The following is a 21,234-nucleotide window of genomic DNA, read 5'->3' on the forward strand; positions in this document are numbered from 1 at the left end:
ATAGGTGTGACCACCTTTGTCTGTGCCTTAAAAAAAAAAAGTCGATATCCTCTGGGAAACTCTGAGACCAGCAGCTTACTGCTTTCCATGTGCTACTTCATTCTTCAGGAGGGTGAGAGAAGCTCTTTATCCTCCATCCCCAAGGGTTAATGCCTCTGCTCTTCTGCCAGCTAAGAAGATGCTTCTCAGTTGCTTCCCATTTACTAGACTCAGAACTAGGGAGACTACAATTTAAGGCTAGTTTTCTAAATTAATTTTGCCTTCTGTCTAAAAGAGCTGAATCAGCTAGATTGTATTTAAGAAGGAAATTTTACTGCTTTGAGTTCATCTTCTTTGTCTTACTAACTACTATTAAAGATTTTAACAAGCAGGGGAATTTCATACATTGAGTTCTGAATAATCTATAAACTAGATAATAATTCCTTGAATCTTTGAGTTAGTCATTCAGTCACTGTGGATTTTGTTGACAAGTATATAGTCATTAAGAAAATAATGTTTCTAAAATTATAAATCAATTGGAAACAGGCGAGTCATTTAATGCCAAGTGAAACAATAAGCATTGAAAATGTCTGATTAAAGATATGTAAAATAAGCCTAGACACAAAAATAGTTAAAAGAAATTAACTGAAATAGGAGCAAGAGTTATGTGCTGGTACTATAATTTTCTTGAAGAGTCATGTATTACTGTGGGTTTTTTTAAAGAAAAGATTGGTTTTAAAACACAAGCAAAACTCAAAGGGACTCTCTCATCAGGTAACTTGATCTCATCTGGACAACGCTGACCCTGCTTCTCAATGTGTCCTGATGCCTAACAGGTGTCACTCATTTTATTCCACAAGCTAAGCTACGAAGAAATTCTGAACCCACATCATGGCTATCCCCATGCTGTTTATCCTTTAGGAAGCAAGGTACATGTTGAATTATTTTTTAACCCATACAGAAAATCTTTTGTGCTTTTAGGCTATGCTGTGTGCACTTTTATAAAAAAGTAGCCAAGGGCTTCCCTGGTGGCGCAGTGGTTGAGAGTCCACCTGCCGATGCAGGGGACACGGGTTCGTGCCCTGGTCTGGGAATATCCCACATGCCGCAGAGCTGCTAGGCCCATGAGCCATGGCCGCTGAGCCTGTGCGTCCGGAGCCTGTGCTCCGCAACGGGAGAGGCCACAACAGTGAGAGGCCTGCGTACCGCAAAAATAAAATAAAAAGGTAGCCAAATAATGAGATTTTTCTCATGCTTAATGATTCAAACAACAACAAAATATTACCAATATGTAATAAAGTAAAACAACAAAATATACATTTTTCTCCTTTGCAGCTAGAAATTCATGCTGAAATATTCATGTATTTAAAGACCAACATTTAAAAATCTAAAAAGTCACCAAATAACCTCTAAAATAAAATAAGTTGCAAAAACTGCATGTGAAAGATTATCTTCTAGACCAAAAACCCACCATCAACCCTGAAATAATATGATAAATATGTGCTAAATAGCAATGACAGATGCAGGCACTTTCTAAAATAATACAAAATGAGGATTTCAGGGAAGTGTAATTTAATTTGCATCCCGGGGGTATATTTTCATCTTCTTGTCAAAGAATTTATATACATAACCTGCCATGAATGATTACAAAAAAGAGAGGTCTAGGATGTTTTTGTTTGTGTTTCTATTTGTTTTAAACAGGAATCATTAGAACAGTAACTTTGGAGTGCTGACCATAGTAAGCATATCATTTGGAATATTTCCTCTGTCATGCTAGCAAAGTAAATAGTGCAATTTGCAATTTCCAGAGGTTTGGGAGATAACAGTGGTACTGTTTTGGACCATAGGTCTCTGTTGGCTCATACCTTTTCATATCAGTGTTTTTGGAGCCACTACCCTTATTTCTCCCTTCCCACGTAAATACTTGCACACAGTGAAACAATGAGATTTCTAGCATACCTATAGGCCTTCTTAATCTCTCTCTTGTTCTGCTTCTGTTCTCTGGCTGAATAAGAGAAAGATGTTTTACTGTGGATTCTTGGCTCCTTTGAAAGAATTTTTTTTTCCCTTCTGTCTTCATTTTAGCATAGCTTTTTAAAAAACAGTGTTATTTACATTTGCTTTGAAATTGCCTTTTCAATTCATTACATTGCTGTGTGCTGATTTCCTTTATCAAGTTTGCATGCAGCTAAACATGATCTACAAATCTTCTGCCAGAAGAGTGGACTGCAATATTGTCTAAATTTGATCTTTCATCATTTATTTATAAGTGATGTATTTATTCATTTAATTAAACCCTCCCAAGTGAGTCACATTATTCATAAACCTCTAGAGCTGCACTGTCCAAAATGGTAGTCACTAGTCTTGTGTAGCTATTTACATTTAAATGTAATGGCTTCCATATTGGACAGCACAGATGTTACAGAACATTTCCATCATCTCATAAAGTTCTATCGGACAACACTGCTTTAGAGAAAGTCTCCTAGACTGAAGAGCTAGAAATCTAACCTGGCCTTCTTGAACTATAAGAAGTGAGAGGTTTTTTTGGTCCTTACTCAATGTAGGAATTCAATATATACCAATTAGAATGTGTTGATTAGTGTGCAGGTGGAAAATGAAACTAACATGTTAGGATTTATTTACCAATGAATATTACACGACAGGGAAAACAAAACATCCAAGCTATGATGTACTTACATTCTCTGCTCCTGATTAAAACTCTGACTCTTGTAAACAATCCTCGGCATACTGAAGCTCATTTAATCCTAAATTTATCACACATCTACTATTAGCAAGTTGATGAGCTACACATTTTTTTGCAGGGGGAAACATTCAAGAAAACATTCTCCATTCTAATGGGGAAGATAGTCATGTACTTAAATAAGTATAGTATAAGCAGGGGCATATCCAGGCTTTGTGGGGCCTTGAAAATTATGCAATTTAGAAAGCACTGAAAAAAACCAAAACTCCCCCAAATTGTAAATATATAAAACTATACATACATATAAAACTTCTAGAGTTTTGGAAGGAGACTGTGCAAGTAAGTGTTCCTGAAGATTAAGCTTCCTTAATTTACTATAAAGCCACTTCTGAATATTAAACAAAATGTAACAAAGGGCTATGTGCAAATAGCAGGAGAAAATAACAATAAAAGAAAGGACTGGAGATGGCATTTTAATAGAAAAAGTACTAAAAGTTAATACTTCATGCTGTTAAAATGATAGTGTTTACTCCTGGTATGAGGAATCTGTGAGGGCAGAAAGGGTTAGTGCCATATTTTACTTTTTATATTTCTCACAACTTTTACAGGGAAAATTCATTCTTGTGAAACTTGTGTTTAAAAATAGAGTCTGCCCAATTTGTAGACACACACTTACACATACACATAAAGAAAGATGATGCTTGAATTAGGCACTGAAGGTTGGCTTGATACCAAAAGATGGGAGAATGTCTTAGCTCAGGCGGCTATAACAAAATACCAAAGACTGAGTGGCTTAGTCAGCAGACACTGATTTCTCACAGTTTTGGATCCTTAGAAGTACGAGGTCAGGATGCCAGCATGGTGAGGTTCTAGTGAGGGTCCTCTGCCTGGCTTGCAGATGGCTGCTTTCTTGCTGTGCCCTCACTTGGTGGGGGAGGAGGTTAGGGGTGGGGGAGAATTCTGGTCTCTTCTTATAAGGGCACTAATTCCATCATGAAGACCCCACCCTCATGACTTCATCTAAACATAATTACCTCCCAGAGGCTGCACTTCCTAATGCCATCACATAGTGTGTGGGGTGGGGGGCGGCAGGTCAGGGGAGAGCGATGATTAGGGCTTCAACATATGAACTTGGAAGGAACACAAGCATTCAGTCCCTAAAAGAGTGTCAATCCTGAAGGAGGGAATAGAACTTGCAATGATAGGAAGTGACAGGTGAAACCAGAAAAAAAAAAAAAAAAAACCCATAAGATTTTATGAAACCTACAATATTAGTCATTAAAAGAGATGTTCTTTTTCATTGTCCTTATGCCATTTAACTAATAGTGATAGCTTCCAATTTAGGCAAGGCCTGTGCTTTTGAATTCTTACCTGTCTTCCAAAATTTCAAACATAATTCTTCACAAATGAAAAAATCCATAAGATATGAGAAGGAAAGATCAACAAACATAAGAGTTAGAGAAAATGAAGTAAATATGTAGAGTGGACATTTGTTCAATCATTTTGTTTAAATTATCCCTCTCAAAAACTTTATGATTGAGTCCTGGTTTGGAGGGATATGATTTTTCAAGGTGCTTACATGTCCTACTTTTTTCTTTACTGAATGCTCACTTCTGTATAATTCACTATTCATAACTTTTCTATTATGATATGGGCTGGAAAAATAAAACAGGAAAAAAGTAAGATTCAATATTATTACTATTTAGGCAAAGAGTTGATAAAAGTTTCATTGAAGACAAAGGGAAATGTATTTGGATAAAATCAGATATTGAGGATTTTCCTGTGTATTGTCATTATACACAGTTCCTTTAAAATTACAATACTTAAATATACATACCTTTTTTCATTTTGTGTGTTCACATGCACTCTGATTTATTCCTCAGGAGAAACTTACAAAATGCTCTTTGAGGACATAAAGAAATAACTAAATAAATGGAGAGTAATTCAGAAGGAATCACAAATATCATAAAAATTTATATTTCCCCAAAATTAATCAAGTGTTAAATGGGACTCCAGACAACTTCCCAACAAGGTATCCCTATGGACCTATATAAACTGATCTTCAAATCTACATGGAAGAGTCACAGACACTGTATTGCTAAGGCAGATCTGAAAATAAAAGAGGCAAAATGTCCCACCAGACATCAAGATCTTTCTCAAGCTATTGTAATTTGAAGGTAATATTGATGAGAGAATTAGTAAAGGAAACAGAATGGTGAGCCAGAACAAATATGGGTGCACTTATGGAAATTTGTTATATAATTGAGGTGTCATTACGCATCAATGGGATTGATTCAAGAAGTTATTTGGGAATAATGCATGTTTCCTATAGGGAAATAATAAACTTGGATTCCTATGCCAAGCAAAGCAGAATTCACAATCCACAAAAGAAGAACTCAGAATGTCCAAAAGACATTTGAAAAGATGTTTATCCTTACCTACCATCAAGGAAATAAATAATAACAAAAATAAAATCCATTTCACATGAATCAGATTGGCAAAATTTGAGAGGTTTGATAATACTCAGTTGGGCAAGGATAAAGAAAAAATGGAAATTCTTAAACAATGGTAGGAACATAAATTAGTACAATCACTATGGAGAGCAATTCAAGATAATCTAATAAGATTGGAAACATATAAACCCTATAAGCTAACAATTCCATATCTAATACACTATTGAGGAAACACTCCCACAAAAGAACCAGAATATATACATGAAACATTCTTTGGAACGTTGTTAGTAATAGTAAAAAATGGAAAACAAAACGTTCATCAGTTGTTTTCTTTCATTTAGAAAGCACATATATTGATCCTCCTATGTGCTGGCACTATACTGAAGGATTGGTAAATTATTTGATTTACATAGCAACTCCATGATCTAGGTACTATTATAATCCCTATTTTGTAGATGAGAAAACTGAGACAATTAAGAGAGGTTAAGTAACTTCCCGAAGATGCCACAGCGATAAATGGTATAGCTAGGTTACAAACCCAGATGGTGTAGCTCCAGAGTCTATGCTTTCTCTGAAGCACTAAGGTATGCTGTTTGTCATGCACTGGAGAATCAAATAATATATGCTATAAGATAGTATATATTATTAAGAACAGATCTTGAAGGGACTTCCCCGGTGGTCCAGCAGTTAAGAATCCGCAGTTCGATCCCTGGTCAGAGAACTAAGATCCCACATGCTGTGGGGCAGCTAAGCCCGCACACCACAGCTACTGAGCCCATGCGCCACAACTAGAGAGAAGTCCCGCGACACAATGAAAAAGATCCCACATGCCACAACTAAGACCCAATGTAGCCAAATATAAAAATAAATAAATAAATATTAAAAAGAAAAAGAACAGATCTTGAAAACTACAGTGAGGAGGGGGAAAGCAAGTTTCAGGATACTATATACACTTTGATAGCATCTGTGCAAGTTTTTAAAAGTTGTAGGCACACAATATTATATTTTTTCATTCACATATGTGTACATTCCTGTATGTGACTGGAAGAATTCATAATAAATGTACGAAGTGGCTGATTCTGGGGAGACGGGAATGGAAATAAGACTAAGGATAGGAGACTAGAGGCTTTCAAGTTTATATTTAAAGTTGGATTAAAGAAAACCTTTAATGCTCTGTGTGTGTGTGTGTGTGTGTCTGTGTGTGTGTGTAAACTCCAATGTGAAGACTGAAACTCCAAGAGGTGTGGCTTATTCAAGGACACAGAAAAATACCAGAACTAGAAATCAAACTCAAGGTATAGTTTTACATTCTAAGTGTTTTCTCTTTTTAAACTTTGCCTAACCAGATATTTGCTACATACACATAAGCTGCCCCAAAACAATTTAAGAACATTACTTATAGTGAAATATAATCTATCTTTACCCCCAAATTTTCCCTATTATTAATTTATCTATTAACTCATGCACAATATTTATTGAACTACTGTTTTGTACAAGTCATTTTGTTTAGGTACTAGATGTAGGTTGACATTCTAGTGAAGTATGAACTCATGACCCCTGGTTTACAAAACCAGGGCTCCAGCCACGATCAGCAAAAAGAGGTTGTAAAGCTAATAACTGTTCATTGTTTGAGCTTCTGGAAGAAAATCTTTCTAATTCTGACAAGGAGTTATCTTTACATATCATTCTTATTCATGGTGTAATAATAATTTCAAGCATTATTATTGTTATTATTCTCTGTAATTATATAATAATCATGACAGCTCATTTCTAACTCTCCAGAGAGAAGAGGAAAAATCTATAGGGAAGATGATGAGAGAGATTAGACCAAATGGTCTTGATAAATTTTCTATTGTAATTTTAAACAAAGCCCTAGACACCATCTGACTAATTGCAGATATTTCTGGAAAGCTTGAAGGTCTCCAAATAATTAGGTTGGGAAGAGGGGGAGATCAGTTAGGAAGCTGATATCTCCCTGGTCACTGCTACAAACTAGCATTGGCCTGCAGGCCTAGGTGGTGCTGACTGTGTGAGCCCATCTCGGAGGCTAATTCGGTCTCAGAAGCAATGGCGTGTCTATGCAATTTGGGAAAGCATTTTGGCCGTGAGAAGAATTTCAAAGCAAAAGTTCAAAGAGAAAAGAAAGAGGAAACTTGAAATTAAATTTAAAGTGTATTTGTTATAACCTGAACAAACAACAATTTTTTGTGCACTAACCAAAATGCTCTGTCATTCTTCATCAGTAACTGTTCATTCAAATCCCTTTGCTAAAGAGTAAAGAAGTATCCAGGGGACTGGTAAATCTTGATTTGCTTCATTAAGTCTGCTGAAAACAAAACAAAACTTGATAAAGGCATCTTATGACGATCTGGCTATCATTATTATTCTCATCCAACACAACTAATCTGATACAGTGAAAGGAACATTAATAGAATTGTTTTTAAATTTAAGAAAAAGATAATGATAACGCTCGCAAGATCTCAGACCACCGGACCCGGAAGGTTCTTAGGAAGTTGAAGGGCCTGGAGGAGGCCCGGGAACAAATGGCCGCTGCTGGATCATGCTGCTACGAGAGGAGAATAGCTGTTGCAGCCGGCGTCAAAGCAGCTCCAGCGCAGGGGACCCAGATGGGGAGCGCGAGGACTCGCTGGCTACGCGCGCTAGGCAGCAGCTGGAGGCGCTGCTCAACAAGACCACGCGCATTCGCATGCCAGATGGGCGGACACTGGTCGGTTGCTTCCTCTTCACCAACCGTGACTGCAGTGTTATCCTGGGCTCGGCGCAGGAGTTCCTCAAGCCGTTGAATTCCTTCTCTGCCGGGGAACCTCGTGTGCTGAGCCTGGCCATGGTACCTGGACACCACATCCACATCGTTTCTATCGAGGTGCAGAGAGAGAGCCTGGCGGGGCCTCCCTGTCTCTGAACATGATCGCGCATGCCTTTCAGACTTCATTAAATCTGTAACCGAAAAAAAAAAAGAAAAAGATAATGATAAATATCAATGTTGGCAGCAGAAAACCTATGTTTTGGCTGTAAGATATAAAGGGAAAAAAGTTATTCCTTGCCGACGGTCTTCATTTATGTATTTAAACACTGAATTTCTTGCATAGATCCATTTCTTCCTGATGGGAATATTGATAATAGCTTTTGCAACAACCACAGCACAGAGTGCCATAGAAATCCTTGTGTCACTCCAATCTCTGCCTCTGTCATCACATGGCCTTCTTTCTTCTGAGCGTGTTTGTATGTCTCCAAATCTCCCTTTCTTTTAAGAACACTGGTCATTGCATTTAGGGCCCGCCCTAATCTAGGATGGCCTCATCTTAACTTGACTACATCTGCAAAGACCCTATTTCCAAGTAAGGGCACATCTGCAGGTACCAGGGATTAGGATTTGAGCATATCTTTTTAGAGAATGCAATTCAACCAATTAAAAATAGGTTAAATGCATATTTAAATTCTCTAAACCTGGAAGGCAGGAACAGATGAGGGAAATGGTTTTCAGAGCAGTAGCTATCAATTCAATTTTTAAATGTAAATCCTGAGGTTGCAGGGAAGGAAATCTCTCTGTATGATTATGCAGAGCAAGAACAGACGTGCAATCCCATGAATGCTGACATTCTACATATAAGAAAGGTAAAAAGGAGTATATGCATCCAAGTCAAGCAGCTAGGCACTAGCAGTTCATGAAATATTACACTTTAGACTCTGGAAATTAGGCAATGGATGGCAGTGGGGAGCAGGAAGGAAGTGTGTTATGCCCATTTCACAGAAAAAGAAACTGAGGATGAGAAAGTTTACATAAACTGGCCAAAGTCAAGCAGCTAAGAAGTAGCAGGATTGGGATTCAAAATCTTTTGGTCTGGGCCCAGAGTTCTTAAGTTTTTCACCATTATATTCCTTCTTAAAGAAATGGTTCAATGGAAACTGTTCTAGTTATGGGAATATCTAGATATGGGAATATCATATCAGATATTCCTTGTAAACTGATACACACAAATGCCTTTGCCTAGACCTTCCCTGGGCAACTAATTTCCCAGGAAATCTCTTGGAAGTGCTATCATACTTGAAGTTCAATATTCCTGTTCCTGGATATTTCTTTGTACCAGAGATGAAGCTGATGAATTCCTTCAGATAATGTTGTAAATATCTGGGCACAATTCTACTTCAGACAAGACAACTTACTTGCATTTCCCCCAAAGTCCATGATCCACAGATCACTGTGCCTTGCCCAAGCTGTTCACTTCTGTTGTAAGGATTCATTGCCCTTTTCTTCCCAGCTGTCTTGGCCACCTGTTATTTAGAATTCCAACCTACATTTTAAGTGTTACCCCCACATAGGTTCATTTCCTTATCCCTCTCCACCACCCAGACTGAGTTTAATTCTCCTCTCCTGTAGCTGTTTGGGATCTACAGCAGTGGGCACTCTTACCAACCAAACATAATTCATACCTTCCTTCTCCTTAACAGAACCTGGAAATTATTCAAGTAGCCAACCCCATCCACAAATCTAGGTACTCAGAGAAAGCTAACCCACCTCCACCTTGAAGGATGCCCTTCATTTTTGTTAAAACATCATTGTATCAGTAAGGTATTGCCAACCACGAATTTCAGTAGTTTAAAGCTATTGCAGTTTGTTAATGATCATGATTATTATGTGGATTGGCTACTATAATCTTCTTATCTATGCCAGCTCAGCTGGAGCTGGATCTAGAATGACCTCAGATGGATGGTCCTCAGCCTCAGTTGGGACCTTAGCTAGAATGGTTTGGAAAGCTGAGAGCTCTATCTCCCCTTGGGCTCTCATCCTTCAGCAGGCAAAACTAGGCTTCTTCACTTGGTGATAAAGGATTCCCTAGCAGAAAGAGAGGGCAAACCCCAATGCACAATCATTTTCAAGCCTTTGCCTTTTTCACAATTGTTAATGCCTGTTAGCCAAAGCAAATCACATGGCCAAGCCTCTACTCAAAAGATGGAGAGAGATTCTACTCCTGAAGCAGCAAAGTCACATTGCAAAGGGGTGAGCATAGCTGAAAGGGAAGAGTTGCAATCAACTTTGTCAATAAGACCTGAAGTGATCACCTTATTTAAAATTACAATTTAGCCCCACCCAAGCACTACTGATCCCCTTTAACCTGCTCTTGTTTCCATAGTATATGTCACATTCTAACATGCTGTGTTATTTACTTATTATGTCTATTGTTTTTCTGTCTTCTCCTTTAAAATACATGCTCCCAAGGTAGAAATCTTCGTTCACTAATTGATCTACTTAGAAGACTATCTGACACATAGTAGTGGCTCAAGATATATTATTTGAATGAAAGTGTGAAAGGCCCATCAATAACCCAAGGCCAATGGGAACCTCATATTCAGCCAGAGAAAGTATCTCATTCACATCAAAGGGAATGCAGTTAGAAAATTTCCAGCAATGGGGAGGGCCTAGGTTGGAATGGTCCCTGAAGTATCCATTAAAACTGTTCTAAGAGTTAAAATTCCAACTTAGAAAATAAATGTAACAAAATAACAGCAATAATCTGTGACTCTGGTACCAATTTGTGACAGTATTAGCCAAATAATAACTTTCTTGCCTCTTTCGAGTTAGAAGCATAAGTCAGTGGAAGAGGCCAATCAGCTCCCCCTCCACCGACCCATCAGGCCATGGCTAACAGGCAACAGAAGTGAGCTGAAAAGAGGAGCTGGAACTCCAGTGAAGTTTGAAGTTTTAATTATCACATGAAATGAGACCTATATATTACTGGCAGAGAACTTGACTATCTGAAAGTAATCAGAAAAGTCATGGGGCTTCCCCAAAATTTTACCCAAGAAAAGGGGAAATACTGGTCCCATTGAACAAATTAAAATAACAGTGTGGGAGCATGGGGGGGAATAAAAGCACTTAATGATCACATCCAACAAGCCATACTTGTCAAACGTAATGGTTACATTGCCTTTCCAATAGTGAGAGATGCAGTTGCAAAATGCCTGATTCATTCCTTGTTTATAGGAATGCCTCCTACATGGAAGAAAGGAATGCTTATCAGAGACGTGAAATAAGAGAGCTAACATTTATTGAATATATGCAAGGAACAGGAGCATGGCAGGAATTATTTTATAAAATCTTTCCCAAATGCTATAAACTAAGTATTATTATCATCATTTTATATATGAGGAAATCAAAGCACAGGAAAATTAATGTGTAGTCAGACAGGAAGTAGAAGAGCTCGGCTTGAAACTGGATTCTTGCCGACTCTAAACGCCATGCTCTTCCATTAGAAGCCACTGCCTTCCACCTTGAAGCAGAATCAGATATAAGTCCTCTACTCAGTTAGTTTATAATCTTATAGTATCAGAAGACCCTGGAGAGTGTCCATAAATCACTACCAGACAATGTCTTAAGTGCTTTAGGAGATGCACTGGAAAGTCAGAAGTGGAAGAAATGACTTCCAGCTGAGGACCAGGGAAAACTTCCCAGAAGAAATGGAATTTTAATTTCACATCATAATTATGACAGAACCAAGTCTCTGGTTGGTTTTCCCTGCCCTCTTTCTTATCTTTGAGAATATTATGGGTCTTATTTACATTTTTCCAAATTTTTAAATAATCAACTAAACTGAAAGTAACTTACACCCACTCTTCTCTCTTTTCCTTTCCAAATATATCTTCCATTTTTTCACACACATGCACAAAATTGAAGTTAAAAAAAAAAAGAGGATAAACTCCCTACCTCCATTTCTTTGTATATATAAAACATACACTCTTAAAGCAGTCTGGTCTCCCACTACTATTAGAAAAATCTAAAATCAAGTCTAAGCACCCAAATCATTATAAATTTTATTAATGTTTACATATGCTTTGACAAATATAATTAATTTCTAGCATTTTTCTCATTCTGAATTTCTAAGTTGTTTATCATGCTAAATTGGCAATAACAATTATACCCCTTTCAAGCTAGAGAAAAGAGCAAATATGCAATAAACATCACTGTACATATCATAAACTATGATATTCCAAGTCCTAATGTCAAAAAGGGTGTAAATTTGAAGGTATTAAAAATTATAGAGTAGAAAAGTACTTTATTTTGCCTAAAATACATATTTAGAAGTTATAAATGACAATAATAATTTTTATAATTATACACTCTAGCATTATAAATTAATATATAAGGATAATGGTAAAAATTTATGTCACATCATAAATGGCTATTTGTAACTTGCATATCTTTTCATTAACTAAGAATTTCAGAGCCCGCTATGGAATAATAGACCAAAGATCTGATCCATAGATCTGATCCAACATAAAATCCAAAATTCTGTTTAACCAACCTAATTCTTCTCAAAAGACTAATCTAGGTCTTAAGTTGAACCCAAACAGCAGTGAGAATCAGATGACTTCAACACTTTAACTCTACCCAATTTGGACACAGTCATAAAATGTGATTTATGAATCACATAAATGAAAATTTACCTCTTCAATCAGATTAATGATTAAATAGAGGAAATAAGGAAAACATCTGTTTTGACAGTTAGTAAGTACCAGATCCTTTCCATATATTATTTCATTAAAATAGTACACAGTAGAGCTGGGCTTTGAACACATAATCTGTTCCCAGAGTCAGGCAATTCACCACTACACTAGGTCTTATACTAGGTGATAGATAAGCTTTATACCAATAAAGTTATTGATTCCACAGTATTGCAAGATTTTGGAATTGCTATTTTACCATGTGTAACAGTTTGAAAATGTGCATAAAAAGGTCGTTTGAACCAAGGCTGTTGCTTCACCCTAGATCCCTTTGAAAACTCCAATACATATTTAAGAGCCCTTCTAATAGTTCAAGTTTGAACAGTTGCCTTAATCCATCTAGTGATGAAACCAGTCTTTTCCCCCTCAGTTTCCCTATTCTTGTTCTTCTGTGGATCCACAATTAGCAACGTAAGACTGAAAAGCGTGTGATGCCCAAAGTCCACAAAAACACATTGCTCACTGCAACCATATGGCCCCAACTCAAGCACAGGCTGACGTCATGTCTTGTCAGTATCCTGTTCATGGCCAATGGTGACTTCCTCTTTCCATCTATGTTGCCACTTCTAGAGGTTCAAACTTTACCTAGTAGGGCACTCATGAAGGGTCCTGCCACAGGTTGTGTATGCCACATGGCATTTCAATAAAGTCACTACCCAACTGTGCACTGGTTTCAGGGCTGCCAGCACTGCTGCTGGAGTGGCTTTTGCTGTCATTCTGCTTAACTCATCCATCATCCAGTGTTGGTCTACGATACCCCAACTGCATCCTCCTACTTGTCCCCAAACGGACTTCTGTAGTAATTTCTCTGTGGTGCAGACCAGGAATGAAAGTGCTGGGCCATAGTATATATGCATATATAATTTGATGAATAACTACCAGGGTGCTTCCCAGAATAGCTGCATCAGTCCTTCCAGAAACACATGAAAATCCTTACTGGCTATTTTATTCTCACGATGGTTGAAACTAATCCAAGATCTATATTTATGGGTTTTCTCCTTACATTTCCTTTATTAGTTTCTTAAATATAAAATACTAGTATCTTGCAGGTTTCACATCATTTTGGTCTTCCTCCCCGCCTCCCACCTCCAACACAACATTGATGGTATTTACAATTTATTTTCCTCAATCTGAGCTTTTTAAAATAACCAAGATATCCCCTAGGTTTTTGGCCACCATTACTTCATGTATCTCTTGTAGCACCCTTGTGTTTTTATGTATCTTTTAATTCTAGTACATTCTCCAAGAGTTTTTCAAAATGGGTTTCCATCTGGTCAATATTTTGAGGCCGGACTGGATATAATGCTCTTGTTGCTACCATGTAATTATGGTGTTAAGAAGTCTGATATCAATGTAAACATTTTTCCTTGTTAGGTGATAGGTTCATTCTCTTTGGAAGCATTTTCCCTTGGTCTTCGATGTTCTAGAATTTAATTATAATAAAGCTAGGTAATAATAATAGCTAATACTAAAATAGCAGTTATGTACAAGGCACTATTCTAAGGGCTTTACACATATGTTAATTCACTTAATCCTCATATTAGTTTTATAAGATAGTAAGAAACATTCTACTATCCTCATTTTACTGGTGGGTAAACTGAGATACAGATGGTTTACCTTATGCACTACTTCAAATAAGAGGTCTGTCATTTTTTTAACTCTGGGATAAGTAAATATTCTTTATTTCTTCAAATATATCTTCCCTTTGTCCCCCACTATGACCACCAGCATCTTTCTTCTGTATATTAATATTATTATTAACTGTATATTAGCACTTCTATTTCTTGTCTTCAAACCCCACAGTTTATTGTTATAATTTCTCTTTTTGTTTCTTTCTGTTACCTTCTGAGAGTATTCAGTCTGATCTTCTGGCAAACAGATTACTTCTTCACCTGCATCATTTGGATTATTTATCTTATTTATTCTGTTCTTTATTTCAACTATTATATTTTTCATATTTACTGTTTTCATTTGGTTCTTTTTTATGACTTCTCTGACATTTTATTAACATCTTTCTCATCTCTGAGTATTTTTTTATTTTATTTATTTATTTTTTTGTAATAACTTTTTTTTAAACATCTTTATTGGAGTATAATTGCTTTACAACAGTGTGTTAGTTTCTGCTTTATAACAAAGTGAATGAGCTATAATTACACATATATTCCCATATCTCCTCACTCTTCTGTCTCTCTCCCACCCTCCCTACCACACCCCTCTAGGTGGTCACAAAGCACCAAGCTGATTTCCCTGTGCTATGCGGCTGCTTCCCACTATCTCTGAGTATTTCAATTAAACTTATTTTAAATTCTTAGTCCATCTGTTCTAAGAAATCTGTTTCATATGATATTAGTTTGTCACCTTTCTGTTACAGGTTGTTCTTCCCAATACCTAGTTGTTGTTGTTGTTTGGATCTGACATTATTAACTATTTCTTCGATTATAAGGCTCCATAGCTTATTCAGTACACTAGTGTTCTAATATCTTAAAACAGGCAAACAAAACACAAAAAAAGAAACCTCATAAAGCTTCCAAATGACTTAGATTGCTTCTGACAGGCAGAAAAGAAATTCTCACATTTTAAATTTGTTTGGGGAAACTGCAAAGGTCTCACCACCATCTTAGCTATTATAAGTGGAAGTTCAGGATAATCTAAATTCAGAATTTCTTCTTCCAAAACATTCTTACTGTTAATGAATTATGCAGGTATTACACCTTCTGTGCCTTTCCCATTCAAAAAAAGAAAAGCTGTGCTTTTCATCTGGAGCAGAGTCTGTGATTATGGACCAACTAATTAACTTGTGTAATATGGAAGGGATGATGTAATTTTCACTTCTAGCTTTTCTCTCTTCCATATGGACAGGTTGCCGCTTATAAACGCTGTGACTGCTGTTGGGCAAAAGCTTGTCCTAAGAACTCGCTTTAAGCTCATTTTTATACCCACCATTCAGCAACCTTAGCAACAGAGAAAATTTTTAAAAGCCAGCCAAACTAAGTTACCAAGTTGAATTTTCACATATTCTCATTTATAAAAGGCAGGATTTTCTTTCAGCATTTTCTGAGCTTCCTTTTAGACTTTAATATTTTAAAAATATAACCCTGTCACTTAATAAAGCAAACCATGGCATGGGAAAGAGACACTATCTATGCTTTCTTACCACAGTGTGCATGGCAAGCCCACAGAAGAAAACCAAACCTTCAGAACACTCCAGCTTCTGTAAAGGGAGAGGGAGGAGGGGGGCAGTTTCTTACTCTGCCATTCTAGTTAGAAGCGTATTTCTCTCTTGCAAAAGGATAATTCCTGTTATTTTGTTGACTAGATATTACTTTTCATCAAAGTATAGAATCAAATTTTAAAAACTACTTAGTGATACTTGGCTTAAAAAATAAAAACCCTTAGCAATAAACATTTGAACATTTTTGCAGAGAAAGAAAAGACAACAGCATGCTTCTAATTGATCCAAAAGAAATTTGTTCAAGCCAGATATGGATAGACGCATACACTTCATCTAAAAAAATAATAGCAACTACATTAATATTGATAAAAATAATAAATTGCCTTCCAAGGAGAAAAGCATAGATGACAAAAATACATCTGTGATATATAGCCCAAGAACTCACAATTTAGATCCAGGAGTACAAGCGATGTTGGCTGATTTATAAAATGCCTTACTGCTTTGGGTTCAAGTGCCAGTAGGTACCATCAATACCATCATCCTTAAGATACGCTTTTTAAGACATCTAAATAGCTGATGCAGTATTTCATTTATGACCATCCTGAGGAGAGTTTCTTTAGTCTGTAGACTCAGAGAAGGGAAGAAGTCTGGTCAGGTGGTTAAATGCACATCGGAAATTTGCAGTATTTATGACACTGCCTATATCTATAGTGTGACCTTGAAGAACTGCCATGAAACCTCAGGACCTAGAATAGACCTTAAAGATGTCTAATCCAGCCCCTCCAAGGTCATGCTCTCTCCTCTGGGAATAGTTCTAAGGCTTTGCTCACACCTTCTATATCACACTTGGCAGATAATAATAGCCAACAATTATTGTCTTAAAATATGTCAAGCACTGTTCTAAATGCTTTACATTAATCAGCTTATTTAATCCTCAGCATAGGCCAATGAGAAAGGTACTGTTTATGTTCTTATTTTTCTAGACAAGAAAGTTGATACCTAAATGTTTTAAGTTACTTATCCAAATTTACACACTAACACCAGAGCCTGCACTTAACATTTTAACATTTAGAGTTTAACATTTTAACTACATATTGGTGCCATATCAAACTCTGTTTCTAAGACTTAAGCTCCTTGAGGGCACAGACATTATCTTTTACCTTTGAAATACTCCACGCACTTAACACAGTGTTTGGTAGGCAGACAAAAGTACTGGTTAACAAGCTATAGTCATCAAAACAGTATGGTCCGGGCACAAAAATAGAAATATAGATCAATGAAACAGGATAGAAAGCCCAGAAATACACCTATGCACTATGGTCAATTAATCTACAACAAAGGAGGCAAGACAATACAATGGAGGAAAGACAGTCTCTTCAATAAATGGTGCCGGAAAAACTGGACAGCTACATGTAAAAGAATGAAATTAAAACACTCTTTAACACCATACACAAAAATGGATTAAAGACCTAGATGTGAGACCTTACACTATGAAACTCTTAGAGGAAAACATAGGCAGAACACTCTCTGACATAAATTGCAGCAATATCTTTTTCATTTTATAGAAGGTGAATGCACCAGCTAATTTTCTATCCCACTAGATCTTTCTCCCATTTTCTATTCTGTCCTGGGCCCTCAGGAAGCCAACCTCTATAGACTGTTTCATGCAGGTCCCTTTGCTCTCTGGATTCTCATGGGGTCTGGCCAACGCAGGAGACTTGAAGGGTGGGAGAGAGAAAGATCCAAGTTCTTTTCCTGCCTCCATCACTTCTGCTCAGGGGGTTGGCAGTGGCTGCCTTGCTCAGTGGAAAGTCACAGCATCTGTCAGGCAGCTATAGCTACAGCTATAGGTCTTCTGGGGTCCTCAGAGCTACTCCCTCCCCTCACCCTTCAGACCTACTGGTGATAATCCAGCCCTCGTTAGCCCAGAGGTGAAGCATCATCCCTTTCTGGTTTTCCTTAACCTTTCCCACAATGTTCAAATGAGTACTTTTGTTAAATTCTCTTTAATTACTCTGTTTGTGCATGCCATCTGTTTTCTGCCAGAAACCTGACTGATAAATGCAAATAAAGCTTAGAAAAATTAAGCAATTTGCCAATGATCGCAATGATAATTATAATTGATGCAAACTTTGGCAAATTATTTAATTAATCCATGCCTCTACTTCTCATCTGTAAAAGAGGGATGATAATACCTACCTCATAGATTTGTTACCAAGTACCTGGCACGTGGTAAGTACTTAATCAATTCCTATTAGAATCTGGTGCTAGGAACTTGGATTCATTGCCATTTTTCAAAGAATTTGAACCTTGTAGAAACAAAGAAAAAAGCAAAAAGAAAAGTATAATTCAATCTAGTCTCAATTTAATTCAGAATTAACAGTGCTAGACTAACTTGCCTCTTCTACTATGAATATTGCTTAGATGTTTAGGGAATGTTCAGGCATTTTAATATTGACCCCCAAATATATAAATTTAAATCTGCTATCCCTCAGACACATGTAACATATGGTCCATTGTGGAAAACAGTAAACTAGTTAACCATTTAAACATATTAATATCCACATTGAGTGATGTGGATAAAGAGAAACTGACCATATTGACTACACTGGCAAGGAATTATAGAACATTGGCAATAAAGTGGTCCTATGAAATCATTAGGTTATTCCCCTCTCATTCTGGAGGTGAGAAAACTTGAGGCTCAGAAAGACAAAACCAGATACACAGAGTTGCACAATTGGCCAGTGACTACTTAGGTATAAGAATCAGACCTCTGGGCTTCCCTCGTGGCGCAGTGGTTGAGCGTCCGCCTGCCGATGCAGGGGACACGGGTTCATGCCCCGGTCCGGGAAGATCCCACATGTCGCGGAGTGGCTGGGCCCGTGAGCCATGGCCGCTGAGCCTGTGCGTCCGGAGCCTGGCCACAACAGTGAGAGGCCCGCGTACCGCAAAAAAAAAAAAAAAAAAGGAGGCTCTCAAGCTCACAGTCTGTTGGCATATTAAGTATCAGCTTCACGTTTTCCCTGTTCAGACTAATTACTTCTTTAATCTGTGATAGCTGACACATGTGCAGTTGTACAAGTTTAAGAGGAAGGAAGATGATTCTGATACTCTTCAGTTTCATTAATATATTCTATTTTAATTGTCTTCCTTGCTAAGGCACCATTATTTGATGATTTAATAAGCAGGAAATCCAACAATAAAATTTAAGTGTTTAAGATAGTTATCGATAAATGTTCAGTGTAACATAACCAAAAAGAGCCAAGTCAAGTGGATCCATTTAAAATACGGCTAATGTGACCGGTAGTAGAGATTGGAGGTAGCTCTGATTTGCCTTGCTTAGCTTGTTCAGACCACCTATCATAGTAAACTTTCAAAATCTGTGCTCTCAAGTTTTGATCACTTACCCTAATCTCATAGCAGGCACGCACACGGAGTCAAGTGCCCTGCAGCTGACTGATACGCTGGTGCATTTTTAGAATGGAACAGAGTGAAGCTGAACCAATGCAGTGGCTAAAATAAGAAACCAATTTCAGTCCATTGTAAAGACAGCCACCCAAATCATCCCCCCAAATAATTCCAACTGTTGGGCTGCAATACTGAAAACACATATTTGTTCTTTTTTTGGCATGCATTTTTTATGTACTTCTTAGTCTTTCCCTCCTACTCACTGAGATCTCATCATCCTCTTGTTCTGGAGGTTTTGGAGCTGTTATTATATCCAAGCTCTCACATGATGCCTCTGTTAAGTCTGGTTCAGCATTTCCATTATAAAACTCATAAACTTCTGGAACAAACCTATTATAACTGTCTATGAGGGAAAAAATTGCTCCCAGGTGAAACTTAGTATATATTACATTCATTTTCAGTCTGGAAGGTACTTGTCTTCTTTAACATATTATAAAATAAAATTTCATACCATCGCTTTTACTTTCTTTAGTTGCTTCTGTCAGTATGATAACACAAAAGAATAAAGTGGGGAAGCAAAGAGCTATTCATCTCACATTTTGCCCATTTTCTCCAGGACACTGTTCCTTTTCCATTCCCAGCCTAAAGTCAAAGTTCCCAGTCTTAGCACAGTGCCCTGAGTGTTACTTTCACCAGGTCTTGTTCTGGTTGCTTCTAGATTATTAGATTACAGGGATCTTGATCATCAGGGGGCCACACAGGAAGGTTTTTTATTTCCCTATTCTCAGGAGCCATTGTGAAAAAAACACTTAAAATATAAAACTTTAAAAATTTCCTAAAATTACTTCAGAATAGAACATTAAAAGGGATTTATGCCAATTCAAGCAATCCCATTTTTGGATTAAGCATTTAAATTGCACAGGATATTTCTTTAAATTCTTCTACTATTTGATGTTGGAGGGAAAGGAAAGGGAAAGCACAAGCAAGCTTGTAAAATGGGAATTCAACTACTGAATATTGTTACGATTTTCTTGTTTAGTAATATAAAATTAGAAGTTAGGTAAACAGTATTTTTTCACATACCTTGAACCTGAGAAAATCTTTTCCCTGGTTAAACAAACATGTAGATTTCTAATATATCTTCATAATTAATATATACAAATGGGATCAATGGTAATTAAACTCCCATTCTTCTGACTGAGTCTGAGGAGGAAATACACCACCTCTGGGAGATACCTTTAAGAGAGGAGGTGCCAGGGAAGACCTGCTCAGAAAAGAGGTTAATAGGGAGCCAGGGGCCTATTGAAAAAAACTATTAACTGCTTGATCTCTGATTCCAGACCTAAATTTCTGTGTTTGTCATCCACCTTCTTCTGGCTCCACCCTGATATCCATTCCTATTTCTATGACTCCCCACTGGACTGGTGGGGAGTAGAGGGTTAGTACAGCTTAGTACAAATCACCCCACTGGTGATTTGTAGAGGGTTAGTACAGGTCTTCATGGGCCAGGAACCACATGTAACTCTGCATCTCCCATAAAGCCACTTTCACCATGAGGCAAAGGATACTGTGCCCATTAGCACTCCCTTCTTTGTTCTTAACACTTTGGCTGAGCGAAGGGGTTTTATATTTGTACCCAAGCTCAATCCAGAAGCCAGGGTACAAAGGAGCCAACAGACAGTATGAGCATCCTGTTGGGATGGGCAAGTTGATTCAAAGACAAGTCTCAACACAAATGCAGGCATCTGCCTCATGCTAAAGAAAAATAAAACAGAGACGGCTGATACTTCATTGTAGATACAAAAGAAGCTTCATAAACATCTCTTTCTTCATGTAGGCTATCAAATGACATTTAACTCTATCCAGAAACTTTTCTTTGAGAACTTATTTCAAGCCCAGCAGTGCACTGGAAGTGGAGAAAAGGAGTTACGTAGAAAAGGAGGACAATGTTTGTGCCCAGAAGCAGTCAACAGTCCAATCAAAAAACCAAAAAATATCTC

The 21,234-nt window shown here is 37.3% G+C and overlaps 1 pseudogene; it reads left to right on the forward strand.

Moving 5' to 3' along the window:
* The first annotated feature begins 7,606 nt into the window (after nt 1-7,606).
* Nucleotides 7,607-8,056, forward strand: LOC137225249 (N-alpha-acetyltransferase 38, NatC auxiliary subunit pseudogene; annotated as a pseudogene).
* The last annotated feature ends 13,178 nt before the right edge of the window (nt 8,057-21,234 follow it).

The sequence above is a fragment of the Pseudorca crassidens genome, chromosome 5 (genome assembly GCF_039906515.1).
Source record: "Pseudorca crassidens isolate mPseCra1 chromosome 5, mPseCra1.hap1, whole genome shotgun sequence".
Lineage (NCBI taxonomy): Eukaryota > Metazoa > Chordata > Mammalia > Artiodactyla > Delphinidae > Pseudorca > Pseudorca crassidens.